The following is a 10,158-nucleotide window of genomic DNA, read 5'->3' as shown; positions in this document are numbered from 1 at the left end:
TCAGAGGCAACTGAGTAACTCACATTAATAGTGTGACATATGCATATATGGTTTGTAACTGACATTTTAACATTTAAAAGAGCAATGGAGTAGGCACATTCTGTGACAATGGCAAAAAGGAATCAGAAGTAACTTCAGAAACAAATCAGAAATAAATCCTGAGTAAGACAAAAACTATTTCAAAGAGATTTTTTATGTGCTTGCTGTCCTTGCATGCTTGAATCATTTTGCCTCACATTTAGTCTGACCTCACTTAAAAAAAAAAGCTTAGTATTTTTCTAAATGTATATGAGTGGCTGGTTAACATGATGATTGCTTTGGGCTATTCTGAAACCCCTGTGTATTTTGTCAAATATAAGGTGTTATTTGGGTCACTTTGCCCCAAAGCACAAAACTTTCAGTGTTTGCCATTCGCTCAATCATTTTTATTCATAATAGTGTAGTTCAGGGGTGGGCAATCTCAGTCCACGAGGGCCGGTGTCCCTGCAGGTTTTAGATCTCACCTTGCGTCAACACACCTGAATCACATGATTAGTTCGTTACCAGGCCTCTGGAGAACTTCAGGACATGTTGAGGAGCTAATTTAGCCATTTAAATCAACTGTGTTGGTTCGAGGACACATCTAAAACCTGCAGGGACACCGGCCCTCGTGGACTGAGATTGCCCACCCCTGGTGTAGTTGGTGACCTGAGATTGTCCTGTACGTGTAGAGTATCATCACTTGCTTGCCTCATTTTCTCTCTCCCACCCACACATGACACCATTAGCTGGTACTGCTGGATATGTTCAGAGAGCCCAACATAGAAGAGAGCCTTGAGAGTGTCTGTGCACAGTGTTTCCTGTTAAGGTAGTTCATTTATTTCAGCAAAACAACATCCTCACAAAAAGACCCCTCTCTGAGAATTAATTTAACAGTCCGTCTAAGCTAGTCCCAAGCTGTGGGGCTGTAACTGGCTCTGACTGTCTGATTGTGTGTTCCTGTATGTATGTCTGTGTCATTGCTCAGGTTAGCTCAGGTCCCTTTGAATTCGTCATTAGTCCTGTCTGTGTGGTTAATTTTATTCTGGCACTCATGACTCACCGAACACACATATACTTGCACACAAGCGCAAATAGTCTGAAACTTCATGGAGTTTTGAAGTCGCTGAGCAACAGGCAGCCTGCTTGCTACCTCTTTCAGCAAAGTAGAGGACCCCCGCTGGGCACTAAAGCATACTAGGAGAGTAAGTCCCAATTCCAATCTGGCCCCTACACCCTCCCACTCTGTGATGAGTGTAACTCCATACGGAGTCACACTTGCAGCTTTTGAAGTGTCTCCTAATAAAAGGGTAGGGTTGAAAACAGGAATTTGTAATCAGCATCTTTGGCAAGTTATATTACTATCAAATGGACTATTAAAATCATGTCTATCACTCAGTAGAAAATGCGTTTGAATTTCATTCATGCTTTTTAACATCTGAATTGTTTTTGGATCCTTTCTCCTTCTCCTTCTTTTCTAGCGCTGGCATTTATAAAAACTAAAATGAAGCAACTAAATAAATAAATGAATAAAAAATAAGAAGCACTTTTGATGATATACACACATATAGAACATTGCCACAAAAGACTTCAGTGGGTTCATAGATGGATAGATAGAATAATTTTTATTTCAAGCATGTAAATATAACTGAAATAACAAGAGAAAAGAAAAACATCAAGTTTTCATGAATATCTCTATGTCTACAAAATGTTTAAGCTCAAAAAGTAGTACGATGAAGTTGACACTTTTTTCATTACAAAGAACCCATTTTTGTAAGTGTGTAAGTGTGTCAATATACTGGGCACAAAGCAGGTGCTACACCTCACAGTGTGGTGGTTAATAAACCTGAAAACTGGTTGAAAGTGTGTTGGGAATGTGTAAGGCAATATTGGAGTTTGGCCAATGCTGTTCCCATCGAAGAGTCAGAGAACAAAACAATGAAGGACTCCAGTTATGCAAAAGATATGATTTACAGAGAACTGGGAATATGTATTTAGGGATGTGTTACAGTTTGTGTTTATGCTTTCCTGCTTTCCTATGAACCCTACTGTCATTAACAAAGTAAGGTCATAGAGTGCATTACACAATCCAATTGTGTGTGCTTTATTTCTAAATAATGGTTTTAATTAAGGGGTGTGGTCAAAGGAGTTTGCAAAGAAAAGCGTCTGGACTTCTTTAAGTTGCTTGAAGACGTTTCACCTCTCATCCGAGAAGCTTCTTCAGTTCTAAGGTCAAATGGCCGAGAGTCCCAGATTTAAACCCAGTGGGAGTATCCCCCCAAGGAGGGACAAAGGACCCCCTGGTGATCCTCTAATCACATGCGCCCAGGTGTGAAAGCGGGTGTGGGACCTAATCAGCCAGGGTTTCGGGTGAGCTCATTGTGAAATCTGGCCCCACCTTGTCATGTGAATTCCTGAGGTCAGATGGCCCAGGATGTGAGTGGGCGTTAAGGCGTCTGGGGAGGGAACTCAAAACTGGATTATAGATGGCAGACAGTTGGTGTCGTAAACCACCGCCTCTGTTCAAAGATGGTCGCTCACAGTGGACATAGATGGCCTCTTTCACTCCTCTTTCAAACCATCTGTCCTCTCTGTCCAAAATGTGAACATTGGCATCCTCGAAAGAGTGACCTTTATCCTTAAGATGCAGATGGACTGCTGAGTCTTGTCCTGTGGAGGTGGCTCTTCTATGTTGTGCCATGCACTTGTGAAGTGGCTGTTTGGTCTCGCCAATGTAGAGGTCTGGGCATTCCTCGCTGCACTGTACAGCATACACCACGTTGTTAAGTCTGTGTTTTAGAGTTTTGTCTTTGGGGTGAACCAGTTTGTGTCTGAGTGTGTTGCTGGGTCTGAAGTACACTGGGATGTCGTGCTTGGAGAAAACTCTCCTGAGTTTCTCTGATACACCGGCTACATAGGGGATGACAACGTTGTTGCGTCTATCTTTCTTATCCTCCCTCGCTGGTGTCTGATCTTCTTTAGGGGGGTCCTCTCCAGGGGGTCCTTTGTCCCTCCTTGGGGGGATACTCCCACTGGGTTTAAATCTGGGACTCTCGGCCATTTGACCTTAGAACTGAAGAAGCTTCTCGGATGAGAGGTGAAACGTCTTCAAGCAACTTAAAGAAGTCCAGACGCTTTTCTTTGCAAACTCCTTTGACTACGATGACCTGGATGACTGAGAACCTTCACAGACATAATTAAGGGGTGTGTTTAGCTTGTGACTTTTTTGTTTTGTTTTGTTTTTACACAATTATAGAGCTTTGAGCATATATAATATACTATGTCAGTTTCTCTGCTGTGCTCATATATCACAAAATTAAATATTTTGTCTCTGAATAACGCCAGTGATTGGACTTGTCTAGAATGATTGGCTTGTGTGAAGTAATAAAGTTCAGTGTTCAATTTTCCAGCTCACAAACCAGTTGCGACACATTAATACGTCTGCTCTCTTTACAACTACAAATTGTCACCATATGACAGGGCACTTTATGGTCAAAGTTAAATCAATTTTATAAGCATTAAACTGCCCAAAAGATTTTAAAATCAAATGAGAAAATAGGGACACATGTCATATCAGAATTTATACACACAGACACATTCTACTACCAATTTTTATACAAAGGTAGCTGAACCTTGTGCTGTATTAATACAATAATAAAATAATATTAGTACACGGGAACACAAATATTGTAATTTTAATTCAAATTATAATGAACATACTCAGAAAGATCTGAAAGGGTGACTCTGCCTCCACAGCTAAACAATAAAACTAGTACAGTAAGGAGTTACAGTGGGATTCAGCAGGTGGGGGAACCCTAAGATCTGTGTAGTGTCTCAGCATGGGGAAAAGAATCACAAGTGAAAATAATTTCTAATGTGATCTCCAGTTGATTTTCTTAGTGTACATGCTGTGATCAGCTGACCTTCTCCTCTTTGTGGATTTACACAACTGAATTCAACAAGATGTTAGCTGATCTTTCAAAGCTGTCTTGGCTGATTTCCATTTTCTACACTGTGACAGTATAATGTTTACAGTGTCTTTACACTAGACAGTATACAGTTTGAATAAAGGTGGAATTCAGTGAATTAATCTAACCATAGTCTACTTAAATAAAATTAGTCTCTTACAGTTGGTGTAAACTAAAATTGACCATGGGCACCTGGAGTGTATCAGTTCAGTGCAGTGCTTTACAATAAATTCACCACAGTATGACAAGCTAACCTCTTTATCCGATGCAAACTACCAAGTATTTTCATGCAACATTTGAATAACCCAAAATTAGTATAGCTTAGTTTGTTTTGCAGTAATATCCAATATGTGATTAAAATTATGACATGCATGTAAGCTTTAAATCTGCAGTTTATCAAGCGTCACTGTCCTTGCTTTTAAATCTAGCCTCTCTTCTTCCTCTTCTATCCTGTCTTTTTCACATCTTTCTCCATCTCTTAGTGAAGATCGCTCACATTCTTTTCTCTCCCTGTGAAATACATTAGCTGGACCTTTAGCTTGCAACACACTGTGCGACAAACTGCACACAAATAGTTTGTGTGTTTCCTGATGTTTGTTGAACTGACAGAAGTGTTGAATATGAAATTACCGGCCCCTTAAAAAACTTCACTCCCTTCATGCTCCCTCCTCTTCTGTAACACTGGCTAGATTCTCAAATACTGCAACCACAACTTACGGACATCTGCACTCCTTCTGGCCACTTTAACCCCCCAAGGATAAACGCTATAAACGATGCAGTTGAACCAAATGTAACAAGTATGTTGTGAAAATGTAAGGAGTACAGATATTTGTTGAAAAATGTAGGGAGTAAAAGTAAAAAGTAATCAGAAAAATAAATATCCAAGTACAGATATGTAAAAAGTCTACTTAAGTACTGTAAGAGTATGTATTTGTACTTTGTTACTTCCCAGCTAGTTTGTGATCCTCACAAAAGCACATAAAAAACCAAACTTTGATTCTGCCTTCCTTGCTTCTGTGGCCTCTCTCTTTCTCTAGTCTCAAACTGACCCAAGTCTCTAGGTATTGGGACTACAGCTAATGACAGATAGAGGTAATCAATGCGCTGCACGACTCCTGTTAAGCCCCTCTATCCTATTCTCATGCATTACTAGCCTCTGTCCTTCATTACCTATTCAACTTCTCAGGTTTGCTGCATGATTAATCCTTTCACTTTCCAACCCTTTCTCCTTCAGTCCATGCCTCGTGCTATCTCGGTATCCATATCCAAACTCCTTTTTGCTCTGTTTTAGTTTTAGTGTAATACTCTGGTTTTGTTACTACTTTTTTTTTTCTCCGACAGCTCAATTTGCCCCCAACACCATATATACAAATATATATATGTATATGGATATGTATATAAATATATACAGTATATATATGTATGTATATATATATGTGTGTGTGTGTGTGTATGTTGAACTGTTAAAACTGCAAAATGTATTATCCCGATTTTGAGTGTGCTTCAATTTTTTCCTGCAAATGGATGCTGATGCAGTATGGGATAAATGTAAAAGAGCTCATTGTTCTTATAGTGCCAAATCGGAATATCTTATCTTTTTAGCGGTTCTCTAATGAAGTCCCACGCAAGGCTGAAGAAAGGAAATATCCACCCAGCAGTCCCTTAATCAGTTTTTCTCACTGTGCCTCTTTAGATCCTAATCTCAATGTCATGCCTATCACCAGGGTGTGTGTGTGTGTGTGTGTGTGCTCAGTTGTGTGAATTTGCACTAATATCTGACTCTGGTACATGAACAATCCTGGCGAGCCCTGAAGCTGCAAACCAATCTGTTCTGTATTCAGGCTGGCAAGTGGGAAGCATTTAGGACAACAACAGTGCAGGGGAGCTGGTATCAGATTCACACAGGTCTGTATGGTTTGAATGCACTCAGCAGCAAGTGCACAGTTACAGTAAGCCTGAGGGGAAAACATGAATCACCTAGTCACCACCTGCAGTACTTAATGCAAGTTATACCTGGTACCACAGTGTTTTGCACACCATTGCACTGTATATCCTCACTTCAAAGTCTAACACAAACAGGCAAGACAAGGCAAGGTCAGAGCCTAGAATGTGAACATATGACTTCTTTCTGGAGACAGCATATACCTGTAAACATTTTGATTTGTAATAAACAGTTATGCCAGTACAAACTTGTGGTTACTAAATAAAGGCCTGCATCTATTTTTATTATCTAATTCGCATTAATGCACAAACTCATTCAATGAATGGGGGACAAACAGTAGAAAAGTAATCTGCTAAACTTAATTTAGAGGCTTAAATACCTCTTATTAGGACCACATTTAACACATTGTAAACATACCTAGATATGTCATTTTAACGAAGTTAGCTGGTGGTGGTGTCCTTTTTGTTCAATTCCACTAACAGCCTGTTGTCTGCATGACAAATAGGCCACAGTGCAAGTTTGTTTACTTACCCCTAGCTACAGTGTAAGTGTAATTTTCAGCTCTATCAATTAAACACAAACCTATCCAAATCACCTCAGCCCACTACAATGAACAGAGGCCTCTCTGTCATTTCTCCAATGACAGGTTATTGTCCTTTGAAAATAAATGAGTAAAAAATTAATATAAATACATTTATAAAGAAAACATAGACAAAATATATTCACATTAAATCTGAATACCAAAGAAGATGATGAAGGGATGTAATATCAATGGAATTTATTTCAGTTTATATCAGTTCATCTCTGCTTTTCCGTCTGTATCTATTTTGTTGCAGGTTAGCAAATGAACTTCTGTACAAAGTCTGAGCCTACAATTATGGTAGTTTTCCCTTCTGCTGTGGCACCACCATCTGGTCTTATTTGAAAGAGAGCTGTGATGCGCAAATGTGTCTCTGGCATTATAAACCAAACACCTTGCAATGTTAGATATTCAAGGGAAAGATGCTTTTCATCATTTTTCACAATCTGTTTCCTGGTTTAGGCCTCCTACCCAACTGTAACCCAACATTTACCAAACAGACATCACTCCAACAATGATCACAAAGCTGCCCTGTACATTACAGGCATCAAGACAGCAGGCTGAACCACAGTGGTTTGTACCAATTAATAGCTGCAGTTGTGCTTTAGGAGTGCGGACATTGTTTTAGAAACACAAATAATAGCATAGTTGTTCCAACAGTTTGCTCAGAATACTGTAAAAATGGCTGTTTCCTTGATGGGCTGGTTGGATATGATATTCAACATATTAAGGTAGATGAGCAAAAGCAGAAGAGAACCGCACCGGCACATTTTGTAGTCAACAAAGGGCATAAAATATAAACTACAATGGTCAACAGAACTGTACTGCTGAAAACTGGAAAACGCTAATGTGAATCTCAAATTTTCTTGAGGCATGCAGAAGTTGGCATCAGCAATGAATAAATCAGTCCAATCAGACCACTGACAGGTGGTGTATTGGTGTGAATACATTTTTTCTTGGGTTGTTTTGGCTTGAATTCAAACATGACAATGCATCATATCACCGAGCAAAAGTCTTCTCAGACTGGTTTCTTAATATGAAGTTCAGTGTATTAATCACTGAAATGTTTCTAACATCTAGTGAATCCAAGCCACTGAGACCACCAAGGGCAGCCCTTTGAATATTGATAAGAATATAATATTGATAAACTGGCATGAGGTACAAAGGCCAGCTGGGTGACAGACAATAAAATGCCAGTGATTGAAATGGGCAGGTGATACAGTACTTATGCTAGGCAAGAACTGCTAACTTAGTAACTAGCAGCTGATGTAACCAATACAAATAATGGGATTTTACTGTTAAATTCAGGGATAAAAACTGAAATGTTAACGTGATGGTAATAGTAAGTAAGAGCTTATGACAGGACCTTATGACAGGAATATAAAAAAAGAGTGATTTATTCAATTACAGAGCCTTCCATTTGTAGAAAGACATTATTTTTGCACTTTTGCTTCTCTATGCCACCACCATGGATTGTAAATCAAATGGATATGTGATTGAACTACAGACTTTCAGTTTTGATTGATGAATTGGTAAGTGTACTGGGCTGCTCAGATTCATCCAAATGTTGCAAAACGACAGCTTCACAGGCAGGGCTTTACATCAGATAATGGCCCAAAAGCATAATACAAAAGTAACTCAATCAGATTTTTTCCTGACAGGGTCTAAGCACAATTTACAAAACTTGGGCAGAAACATATTGAAAAGATGGAGTAACCACACAATAGTCAGCAATAGCTTGGAAATGTGATCCTGGTTAAGAATATGCCCCAAAGAAGAGAGGACAGACAGTTCTCAATGTCTGACTGGAGGTCAAGGAAAAATTGGCAACAATGTTAATATTGGTGCTGACAGGCACGGTCTGGGAAGAGGCAGCTATGAAAGCAACTGACAAACAGGTGAGTGATGAAATCCAAAGCACATGAGAAAAGAATTATGAGGGGAAAAGACTACTTAAGAAATACAATGCTAGAACTAGTATGTGACTGTAGTCTTTCTACCACATTGGAAACTGAATGATCTGGCTATGGGAAGCTGCAGGGCTTCTGCTTTATTGAGTGGGAGAGGGAGGACAGAAGCTTGTTTACACACACACACACACACACACACACACACACACACACACACACACACAGAGAGAAAAAAAACCCATAGAAAGACAGTCAAACCAAACAGGGAAATCAGTGAGGAAGAAGAAGGAGAAACAATTAAATATTGTCAGGATTCTGAAACTTAAATTTGCTTGGAGATTTTTGTTATGTGGAAAAATTAGCTTTTGGGTGATGGCTCTGACTGTGAGGCGTAACCTAGTTTAGCACTGACCCTGTGAAGTTGTAAGTACAGGAAATGAATGAGTGGATGTGTAGAGACATTAATAATTATTATGCAATTTGTGTGGATCGTCAGGAGTAAGACTGAAGAGATCCTTGTAAAACCTGGCTGAGCCTTAGTGGGTCAGGTATGGGACATTTAGCTAAGTTAAGTTAAGCTAAGTAAGTTAGCTGTGGTTGTTACAGTAACAGTGGTAGCTTAGGGTTTTTCAACAGAGCATTTTATGTGCTGGAGAGTCATTCAAAGAAAACTAATGAAAAAATAAGACTTGAAAAGGCAGGATGGCAGTTACAGGTATACCACAAAAGTGCTTCAGGTTTCAGGTTTAAGATCTAATACTACTTCATATATATCAATAACATAAGGCACGTGGATATTTTTCTTCCTTTGCAGGAATACATTCAAATATATTCTCAAAAATGTATTTCTTGCCTAACTTGGTATGGTAATGATGCAATGCATTTTTTAGAAAGCAGAACTGCAAAAAGATAGAAAAAACCTGGAAAAAAAAAGAAACAAAACAGAAAAATCCTCCAACCTGAACACTGTCTTCAACTTTCCAGCTGCTTAGCCCACCACCCTCTGGACTCAGGCTAATTGAGTTAGTAGGGACGCAAAAAAAAAAGGCTTGGACAAATGCAAGGGATAATAGCAGAAAAACAGGGTAGAGAACTGTCAAACTGAAGTGGCTTTAATTATATGGTCTGGGTAATGATGGCTTAAGACAGTGTTGTTCAGTTTGCATTTATATATATATATATATATATATATATATATATATATATATATATATATAAATATATTTCATTAGCTCCATGGTGGCTTAATTAAGAGAAGACACTACCTTATTGGGAAAATAGTATGTCCTAAAATCGAGAGTCAATTTAATCCATGAGTAAATTAAATCAGTTTGCAATACAAAAAAGCAGTAATGACATTTATTCATTTAAAAAATAGATATGTGGTTGTAACACAAGGCGGCATTGCTCATGGGTCCAATTTGATTCAGATACTCTTAGACCCAGCTTTGGCACTACACACACCTGTATTTTTCAGGACAGATATGTAAGTAACCCCAACTCTGCACCCTTTTGGACATGCCCAACTTTCAGGGTGCACTTTGTATTAGCAAAGTCATCTTCCTCTTAAATTGGCAGGCAGCAGTAGCTGCAGCTTCTTTATCCGTGTCCCAGCACACTACTGAATAAGAGAAAGTTTATTAAAGAATGCACAACAAGTGGGCTAATTACATCACTTGGCACTATTCTGTGAACCCATAAAGTGAAACCACATGCCACTTTAGTGCGATTTTAAATCTC

The sequence above is a fragment of the Oreochromis niloticus genome, linkage group LG14 (genome assembly GCF_001858045.2).
Source record: "Oreochromis niloticus isolate F11D_XX linkage group LG14, O_niloticus_UMD_NMBU, whole genome shotgun sequence".
In the NCBI taxonomy this organism is placed as follows: Eukaryota; Metazoa; Chordata; class Actinopteri; order Cichliformes; family Cichlidae; genus Oreochromis; species Oreochromis niloticus.
This window is presented reverse-complemented; position numbering follows the sequence as displayed.